This window comes from Myotis davidii, unplaced genomic scaffold, assembly GCF_000327345.1.
Source record: "Myotis davidii unplaced genomic scaffold, ASM32734v1 scaffold555, whole genome shotgun sequence".
Classification (NCBI taxonomy): domain Eukaryota; kingdom Metazoa; phylum Chordata; class Mammalia; order Chiroptera; family Vespertilionidae; genus Myotis; species Myotis davidii.
Window position 1 is genome coordinate 130,563 of NW_006286315.1, and position 10,131 is coordinate 140,693.

General features: G+C 40.0%; 1 protein-coding gene across 1 annotated transcript in view; it reads left to right on the forward strand.

The window, feature by feature from the left end:
* ZNF75A (zinc finger protein 75a) overlaps positions 1–10,131 on the forward strand; it is a 36,153-nt gene that overhangs the window by 11,271 nt on the left and 14,751 nt on the right. The gene's annotated exons all lie outside the window — the stretch shown is intronic.

Genomic DNA, 10,131 nt, shown 5'->3' on the forward strand with positions numbered 1-10,131 from the left:
GCTTGTTCAGTCGTTTGGTCCTCCCTCACTATCCCCCCTGCTGGCTTGGTCATAGGCAGCCATCTTTGTGAGATGTGAGGGTTAATTTGCATATCACCTCTTTATTATATAGGATGGGTTGGAATTTTTAGCCATGGAATAATATATTAGATGTAAAGAAATTTTTTTCTGCAATAAAAGAAACTAGATTGTTTCCTTTCCTCATAATGTCAATAGGATAACATAGCCATAAAAATTAGTACTTTCCTGAGGCCTAAAAGAAATGGGAGTCCTGGATTCACTTCTCAGGATTTTGTTTTCTTTTTCATTTGGCTTTTGTTATTAAGAATCAGGAGAGATTTGTGTGTCTGGGAACTGAAACGTGCTGTAGGCAGGATCCTGTGTTTTACTGTACATGGTGACCCAGGAATCCATTCAGCAGGGTACCAGGTTTCCCAAAGGATAGTTTTGGGAACTGATGCAGAGTGGTTGGCAAAAGTGAGCTAATCCACATCCATATTGGTTGTCTTACACTGTAAACTATTAGGCAGGGTCTACCTGTATCTGTTTTCTTCAGCATTTAATAGTAGTCTTGGTTGATGCTTAATAGACTGCTGAAAACCTATAGGCAGTAGATATTATAACTCACACTTTATCTATTTTTACCTTTAATACAGATGTGTTCTTGTTAGAGCTTTCAGGTTGTATCAGGAAAGGGGTTAAATTATCTTTTCCAAATCTATCCTATATAATAAAACCCTAATATGCAAATCAACTGAACAGCAGAATGACCGGCCGCTGTGATGCGCATTGACCACCAGGGGGCAGATGCTCAATGCAGGAGCTGCTCCCTGGTGGTCAGTGCGCTCCCACAGAGGAGCACCGCTCAGCCAGAAGCCAGGCTGATGGCTGGCAAGCACAGTGGCAGTGGCAGAAGCTTCTCCTGCCTCCACTGCAGGCGGGCAGTAAGGAGTGAGGGGTCCTGGACTGTGAGAGGGATGTCTAACTGCAGCTTTGGCCCGATTCCTAAGCCCACAAGCAGACATCCCCCAGGTGTCCCAGACTGTGAAAGGGTGCAGGCCAGGCTGAGGGACCCCCCCAACCCCCAGTGCATGAATTTCATGCCCTGGGCCTCTAGTTAGTTTATAAATGAAGAAGTTATGGCACAAAGAGATACAGGGACTTGTTCAAGACCCCAAAGCTAGTGGGTCTGTTGGCTGTCACTTGGCTGCTTTAGTCAGACCTGAAGGCAGGATTGTCAGGACTTTGTATGTTATTCCTATGGAGTCAGCCTAGATAACATTGTATTATATCTGTTTTCAGCTTATGAAACATTTTTGTTTCTTGATTGGTTATTGACACATTCTTAAGTCTCCATTTTCTCTCTTCTTTTTAAAAATTTTTTTAATGTTGACATAATTGCAGGTATCCCCCTCTTCCCCACCATTTGCCCACCTCCACCCACCCCTGTCTCCCCCATCCTCGGCCTTCACCACTGTTGTCCGCATCCATGGGGTATGTATATATGTTCTTTAGCTAATCCTATCACCTTTATCCTGTCACCCATCCCCTCCCCTCAGGCACCAGCCAGTCTCCATTTTCTCTATGTATAGAAAAACACTCACCTCAGGGTTGATCTGGGGATTACAGGGATTGATGAAAGAAAAGCACCTACCAGCCTGGCCAATAGTAGATGCTTAATGTGCATTTCTTTCTCTTTCTCCCGCTTCCCAGATATATTGGGTGAACTAACCATATATAAGGAGTAGATGCATTTGTGGCTCTTGCAGCTTCTTTCAGGAGTTGAGCACTGGTTGTGGTGGTTATGCTGAATTGATTTGGTTTGTGGCTTCAGTGATTTTTTTGTATATATCACCTGAGCTTTGGTCTGGCTTCTTCAGTGGGAATTATTTTCTTCCAGAAGTTGAACTACACCAAGTATTTTTTTTTAATGATCATTTTTTTTAAAAAAAAAATATTTTAAAATTGATTTCAGAGAGAGGAAGGGAGAGAGAGAGAGAGAGAGTTAGAAACATCAATGATGAAAATCATCAATTGGCTGCCTCCTACATGCCCCCTACTGGGGAGTGAGGCTACAACCCAGGCCTAACCAGGAATCAAACCATGACCTCCTTGTTCATAGGTCCACACTTACCCACTGAGCTACACTGGCAGGCCACCAAAAATTATTTCTTAAGCATGGCCAGCTCTGAAGCTTTAGTCTGAGTAGCTCTTACCCAACACCCTCAGCTTTAGATCCCTGGGATTCATCTCTTCTCCAAAGATACATGTGAATTTCTTGTTGGTAGTACATTCATTCATTTACTTAATTTAATGATGGCCTATTATGCACCTAGGCACTGTTCTAGACCAAGGATATAATAGTGAACAAGAAAAAAAATGGCCCTAACCGGTTTGGCTCAGTGGATAGAGCGTCAGCCTGCAGACAAGGGTCACAGGTTTGATTCCAGTCAAAGGCATATACCTTGGTTGGGGGCACATCCCCAGTAGGGGTTTGCAGGGGGTAGCTGATCGATGTTTCTCTCTCATCGGTGTTTCTAACTCTCTATCCGTCTCCCTTCCTCTCTATAAAAAATCAATAAAATATATTTTAAAAAAGAAAAAAATGGATACTCACATGGAGCTTGTATTCTAGTGAACAGTAAAAAAAGAAAAAGGTTATGCTTTACTCTTTGTAGTTAGACAAGGTCATCAGGTCATTTTGTTCAGTGGATTGCTAGCAGAAGCCTCACTTCTGGGCTGAAGTATTTATTTGTTGGTACAAGACTCTCTAGTGCTCTCCTTTCTTGCCTCAATCGTGGAAGCACATATAGAGAGAGGTGTCATGAGATCAAATCAGTCTAGAATGCTGAGTCCCTTACATAGTGGGTTAGCTGTTCTGTGAGTCCCCCAGGCCTATAATGGGCTTTGTGGGAACAAGAAATAAACATTTGTGTTTAATCACTGAGATGCGTGCTGTGTGTTTCTGCAGTATTACCTGGCCTGTTTTTAATAGAGGTGGCTCTTATATTAGAGCTTTGAAACTTTTTGTTTTCCATTTCACTTGGCCTTTGGCCCTCAGGAAAGATCTAGTTCCTATGGATGCTCCAACAAGCTGATGTAACACTGATGGGAACACTAGGAACTAACAAGACTATAGGTAAAAGTCAAAATATTAAGTAAAACAACAATGGCCCTAGCCAGTTTGGCTCAGTGGGTAGAGTGTTGACCTGCGAACTGAAAGGTCCCAGGTTCGATTCCGGTCAAGAGCACGTACCCACGTTGGCTCGACCCCCAGTGGGGGGTTTACAGGAGGCAGCCGATCAATGATTCTCATTATTGATGTTTCTATCTCTCCCTCTTCCTTCCTCTCTGAAATCAATAAGAATATATTTTAAAAACAAAACAAAACAAAAAACAACAAAAAGGACTATATAAGATATTTAAAAAGACTCATTCCTTATCGGGGCACATATCCTAGGAGGTCAGTTTAAGTGGACAAGGCAGTCTTCTCCCTCTGGCCACATTCCTCTTTCCTTGTTCTTTGTTCCCTTATACACCACTGCCCCATGTGCACAAAATGTGTTTCTGTTAACCAATGAGGTAGGAAGAGAGTAGGGGTTGCCTTTCATTCCTCATGTGAGTACAGATTTCAAGGAATGGTTGGTAACTACCCCTGTGGAACCTTCTGTGAGTTGTGCCTCAAAAAAAACCCCCCAAAAAACAAAACATGGGATATATGGCAAATCCTACACCCATATTGGTGTATAAAGGAAGTGGTTGCTCTTCCTGGGCTAAGGGATGACAGTTGGGAAGAAGCTTGAGTGGAAAGCAGGAGTAGGACACCATTTGGGGAGTGAGAAGTCTCCAGTGGGAATGTCCTAGCTTAGCCAGTAGCCAGCAGCACAATGTCTCAAAACTCCTTATGCTTGGAATTTGGGGTGGACATGTGGAAATTGTTAAAGGAACTTCTATAGCCTTATCACTGGGATAAGAGTAGATAACTAAAAGAACAACCTAAATACAAAATCTATTGCTCTGGCTGGGTAGCTCAGTTGGTTAGAGCATCGTCTTGATATGCCAAAGTTAACGGGTTTGATCCTCAGGGCACATACAAGAAACAACTAATGGATGTATGAATAAGTAGAACAACAAGTCTCACTTGCTCTCGCTCTCTCCTCCCTCTAAAATCAATCAATAAAATATTGAGGCTTATTTTAAAAATAAAATCTGAGACATGACCCTATATTCAGTTTCCAATATTAGTATTAAAGTTTTCACAATTCTCACAAATATATCCTCCATACCCAGATGATTTCTAAGACAAACCAAAGCTAGCCCCCAAATCCTCAACCCCTCCTCTGCCCTAGTCTAAGTGGCCAAAGTTCTGGGCACATCCCAGACCCAGAGTTCTCCCCACCATTAAGTGGATTCTGGAACTTCAAGCTGATCATAAGAACCTCAGCTATCTTAACGAGGGGAATGAAGACTTGGAATCAAACTAAAACTAAGACTGTTGGAGTTGCAATCGATTTTTGGAAAAGTGAGAACAGTTTAATTCCCCAAGAGAGCTTGAGAAGAAGGATGCTAAGCAGTCTTTTCCATCCAACTGGACAGTTGGGATAACAAAATATTTGAACTCCATAAAATATTTTTAAAGCATTCACTGAGTCACTCCACTGACAAATGCTTACTAAGCACCTGCAGTTTCTACGCTCATGTGTAATGGGTCATGGCTACATGTTGACTACCTTTTCTCTTAGGGCAGTGGTCGGCAACCTGCGGCTCGCGAGCCACATGTGGCTCGCGAGCCGCAGGTTGCCAACCACTGTCTTAGGGGCTTTCCCTCTAGTACTAGAGTGGATTATTTGCTGAAGTTCTCACATTCTTTCTGTGGGTTCTCTCTTGTATAGAGTCTCTGAAGTATCCTCAGGTAGGAAATGTTGAAGCTTTACCTATACTCTATAGTTGTGTCCTTTCCAAATGAGTACACAAGCATATTATTACTGAATCTTTTCCACACTTGTCACTTTTATAGTTTCTTTCTTGTGTGGGTTCATTGGGGAGCAAACCTTAAGCACTTTTTGAAGCATTTACTAACCTTGCTTTATTGTAGGGTTTTCTTCTTGTGTGAATTTTGTGAATGGTAACTGGGCCACAATGAACTGCTTTCCTCCAATATGATATACACATATCTGATAATTTCTGTACTTCACTTAAAGCAATTCCCCCATCTACCTCTCATGAGAGAAATTAAGTAAGCAAGCTCTTGCGTTGAGTTTTCAGATTTGGGAAAACTATCAGAATCACTTCTCATTTCTATCACAGTAAGATGATAGATATTGCACCACTCATAGCACTAACTCAACAGATTAAGCTTTATAGTATTTGGATACACTGCACCTTTACGGAAAAATAAGCTTACTGATGAATTTTTTTAAGCCAATGGATATACAAGGCACAAAAATGTATACATACTTTAGCTGTTAAATGAAATGTAGTTTAATAAATACCGCCTTTATCATTCAAAGTGTGCATACTAGTATACATTTTGGGGGACACCCTATATTTCCAACAACATAATTTTCACACTAAGTATTTGTCCATGATTTGTACAAACAACTGCACAGTTTCAAAGCATTGGAGGGGGAAAGTGAATGATCTTTAATGTTCATGAGGAGAAAAGTAAAATTAAGTATTTTTAATTTAAAAAATCTTAAATTAGAAAAGTTAGTAGCTTAAGGAATAATCATTTCTTGCACAGAAGAGTTAGAAAAATGGTTTTTTAAATGTTTCTTCAGCTCTAGCCCAGTGGATAGAGTGTCTACCTGTGGGCTGAGAAGTCCCAGGTTCGATTCTGGTCAAGGGCAGGTGTGTGCCCTTGATTGCAGGTGCATGCGGGAGGCAACCAATTGATGTGTCTCTCTCACATCAATGTTTCTCTATGTCTCTCCACCTCCCACTCTCTAAAAATCAATGAAAAAATATTCTCAGGTTAGGATTAACAAAACACACACACACACACACACACACACATACAAATAATAATTTTTAAAAAGTTTCTTCATCCTGTAACTATCGTGAGTAAGCATTACCCAGCATTAAAGCTATTTATCCTCCTAAAAGGAGAAGCTCACATTTCCAAACTATTCTTCTTTGAGTTAAGAGGCACTCTCATAGCCCTGGCTGGTGTGGTTCAGTTGGTAAAGAGACAGACACATAGATCAATGCAATAAAAAGTCCAGAATTAGATACACATAAATATGGCAAGTTGATTTTTTATGGGCAACTTTTTAATGAGGTAACATTCACATAAAAATAACCATTTAAAAGTGAACAATTGAACTTGGTTGGTATGGCTCAGTGGTTGAGCCTTGACCCATGAACCAGGAGGTCACAGTTTGATTCCAATTAGGGCACATGCATGAGTTGCAGGCTTGACCCTCAGGAGGGGGCATGCAGGAGGCTTCGGATCAATGATTATCTCTCATCATAGATATTTTTTTTCTCTCTCTCTCTCCCTCTCCCTTTGTCTCTGAAATAAATCCTATATAATAAAAGCCTAATATGCTAAGTGTCTAGTCAACTGGTAGACCATTCAACCAATCAAAGTGTAATATGCTAACGATATGCTAAGGCTGCTCAAGCGCTCACTATGACATGCTTTGACCACCAGAGGGCAGACAGTCGACTGGTTGACCAGTTGCTATGATGTGCACTGACCACCAGGGGACAGATGCTCTGACCAGTAGGTTAGTTTGCTGCTGGGGTATAGCTGATCTGGACCGAGCGAGATGGGCCAGACACACCCTGGAGCCCTCCTGCAGTCCCTCCCCAGCTGGTCAACCTCCTGCGCCCCGACCATGCACCAGTGGGGTCCCTCTGCCTGGCCTGTGCCCTCTCACAATCCGGGACCCCACGAGGGATGTCAGAGAGCCAGTTTCGGCCCCATCCTGCAGGCCAGGCCAAGGGACCCCACTGGTACATGAATTCGTGCACCAGACCTCTAGTAAAGATACAGTTTTAAATGAGCAATTGAGTGACATTTAGTACATTCACAATGTTGTGCAACCACCATCTCTATCTAGTTTCAAAACATTTCCATCACTCTCAAAGAAATGCACATATCCATTAGGTAGTTGTTCCCCATTCCTATCTCCCCAGAGTTTTGGCAACCAGAAATCTTTTTGTGTCAGTAGATTTATCTATTCTGAATATTTAATATCAATAGAATCAAGCAGTTAAAAAAGGGGGGGGGGTCTGGCCTTTTTTTCCAGTTAGCATAATGTTTTTGAGGTTCATCTACATTGTAGCATGTATCAACACTACATTCCTTTTTTGGCTGAATAATATTCCATAATATTAATATACCACAATTTGTTTACCCATTCATCTGTTGATGGACAATTGAGTTGTTTCTACTTTTTTGGCTATTATGAATAGTGCTGCTATAAATATTCATGTACAAGTTTTTGAATACCTGCTTTCAATTCTTTGAGGTATACATCAAGGAGTGGAACTGTGGGGTCATATGGTAATTCTATGATTAATTTTTGAGGGATAGTCAAACTTTTTTATAGTGGCTGAACTGTTTTACATTCCCACCAGCCATGTGCAGGTGTTTCACTTGCTCTACATCCTTGCCAACACTAGCTATTTTCCTAGTTTATATTATTACTAGAGGACCGATGCACAAAATTCTGCAAGAGTAGACCTTCCTTCCACCAGCTGCTGGCACCAGCTTCTTTTTGGCACCCGGAGCCGGGCTTCCCCTGCAGCCCCAACTGACCTCATCCAAAAGGTAGTCCGAAGGACATCTGGTCTAATTAGCATATTATGCTTTTATTATTATAGATTATAGACATTTAAATTACTATGAAGTGGTCTTTCATTGTGGTTTTGATTTGCGTTTCCCTAGTGACTAATACTATTGAGCACATTTTTATGTGTTTGTTGATCATTTCTCTTCTTTGGAAAAATATCTGCTCAAATCCTTTGGTCATGTTAAAATTGGGTTGTTTGTCTTTTTACTTTTGAGTTATAGGAGTTCCTTATATATTCTGGATATTAACCCTTTTCCTAATATGATTTGCACATATTTTATCTCCTTATGTAGGTTTTATTTTCACTTTCTTGATAATGTCTTTTAAACAAAAATTTTAAAATTTGGATGAGGTCTAATTTATCTACTTTTTCTTTGTTGCTTTTGCTTTTAGTGTCATATTTAAAATCCCTTGTCAGCCCAGCTGGCGTGGTTCAGCATCAAGCTAGGAACCAGGAGGTCTTGGTTCAATTCCAGGTCAGGGCATATGCCTAGGTTGCAGGCTCATTCCACAGTGGGGGCCTGCAGGAGTCAGTGGATCAATGATTCTCTATCATTGAAGTTTCTATCTCCCCCTCTTCCTCTTCTTTCCTCTCTGAAATCAATAAAAATATATTTTTAAAAAATAAAAATAAAATCCATTGTCAAATACAAGGTCATAAAGATTTACCTTGATGTTTTCTTCTATAGGTTTATAGTTTTATTTGTTATATTTATGTCATAGATCCATTTTTATAATCTTTTTGGATAGTGTGAGATAGGGGTCCAGCTTGATTCTTTTGCATGTGACTATCTAATTGTCCCAGCACCATTTGTTGAAGAGACTATTTTATCAGTCCATTGAATGATCTTATTGAAATTAAGTTGGCCATAGATGTCTGGGTTTATTTCTGGGGCCCTAATTCTATTTTAGTGGTCTGTATGTCTCTCTATATAATCTTGTACCACATTATTTTGAATACTATAGATTTGTAGTAGGTTTTGAAATTGGGAAATGTGAATCTTTCAACTTTGTTCTTTTTCAAGACTGTTTCGGCTAATCAGGGTCCATTGCAATCCTATTTAAATTTGAGGATTAGCTTTTCCATTTCTGCAAAAAAAACCCCAAAAAACTATTGAAATTTTGATAGGGATTGCATTGCATCTTCAGATTGCTTTGGGAGTACTGCCATATTAACAATGATAAGTCTTCTAATCCATGAACGTGAAGTAATTTCCTTTTTTGTATGTCTTCTTAATTTATTTTAGCAATGTTTTGTAGTTTTTAGTGTACAAGTCTTTCATCTCCTTAGTTAAATTTGTACCTATGTATTTTATTCTTTTGGATACTATTATAAATGGAATTATTTTCTTTCTTTTTTAAAAAATATATTTTATTGATTTTTTTACAGAGAAGAAGGGAGAGCGATAGTTAGAAACATCGATGAGCGAGAAACATCGATCAGCCGCCTCCTGCACACCCCCCACTGGGGATGTGCCCACAGCCAAGGTACATGCCCTTGACCAGAATCGAACCTAGGACCCTTCGGTCCGCAGGCCGACGCTCTATCCACTGAGCCAAACCGGTTAGGGCAATGGAATTATTTTCTTAATTTAGTTTTCACAGTGTTTATCACTGGTGTGTAAAAATACAACTGACTTTTCGTTAATCTTGATCCTGCAATTTTGCTGAATTTGTTTATTAGCTTTAGTAGTTTTTATGTGGACTCTGGAATTTTCTATATATAGAATCATGTCATCTATGTTTAGAGAAAGATTTACTTCTTTTTCTCCCAATTTGAATGCCTTTTATTTTTCTTGCCTATTTACTCTCTATACAATGTCCAGTATAATGCTAAATATCAGTGGTGGTATTAGGCATCTTTATTTCATTTCTGATTTTAGGCAGAAAGATTTTAGTCTTTTCCCATTGAGTATGATGCTATGTGTACTTTTTTAAACAAAATCTTTATTGTTCAGATTATTACAGATGTTCCTTTTTTTTCCTCCATAGCTCCCCTCCACCTGGTTCCCACCCCACTCCAGGCTTTCCGCCCTCGACACCCCACTGACCTCCTCCATAGGTGTAAGCTCTTTGTACAATCTCTTCCCATACCCCCTACAACCCCTCCCCCCCCCCAAGAATTGTCAGTCTGCTCCTTTTCCGTGCTCCTGATTCTATTATATTCACCAGTCTGTTCTGTTCATCAGGTTTTTTATTCATTTGATTATTAGGTTCACTTGTTAATAGATATGTATTTGTTGTCACTTATATCATTATTTTTTATCTTTACCTTTTTTTCATCTTCCTGTTCTTAAAGAATATCCTTCAGCATTTCATATAGTACTGG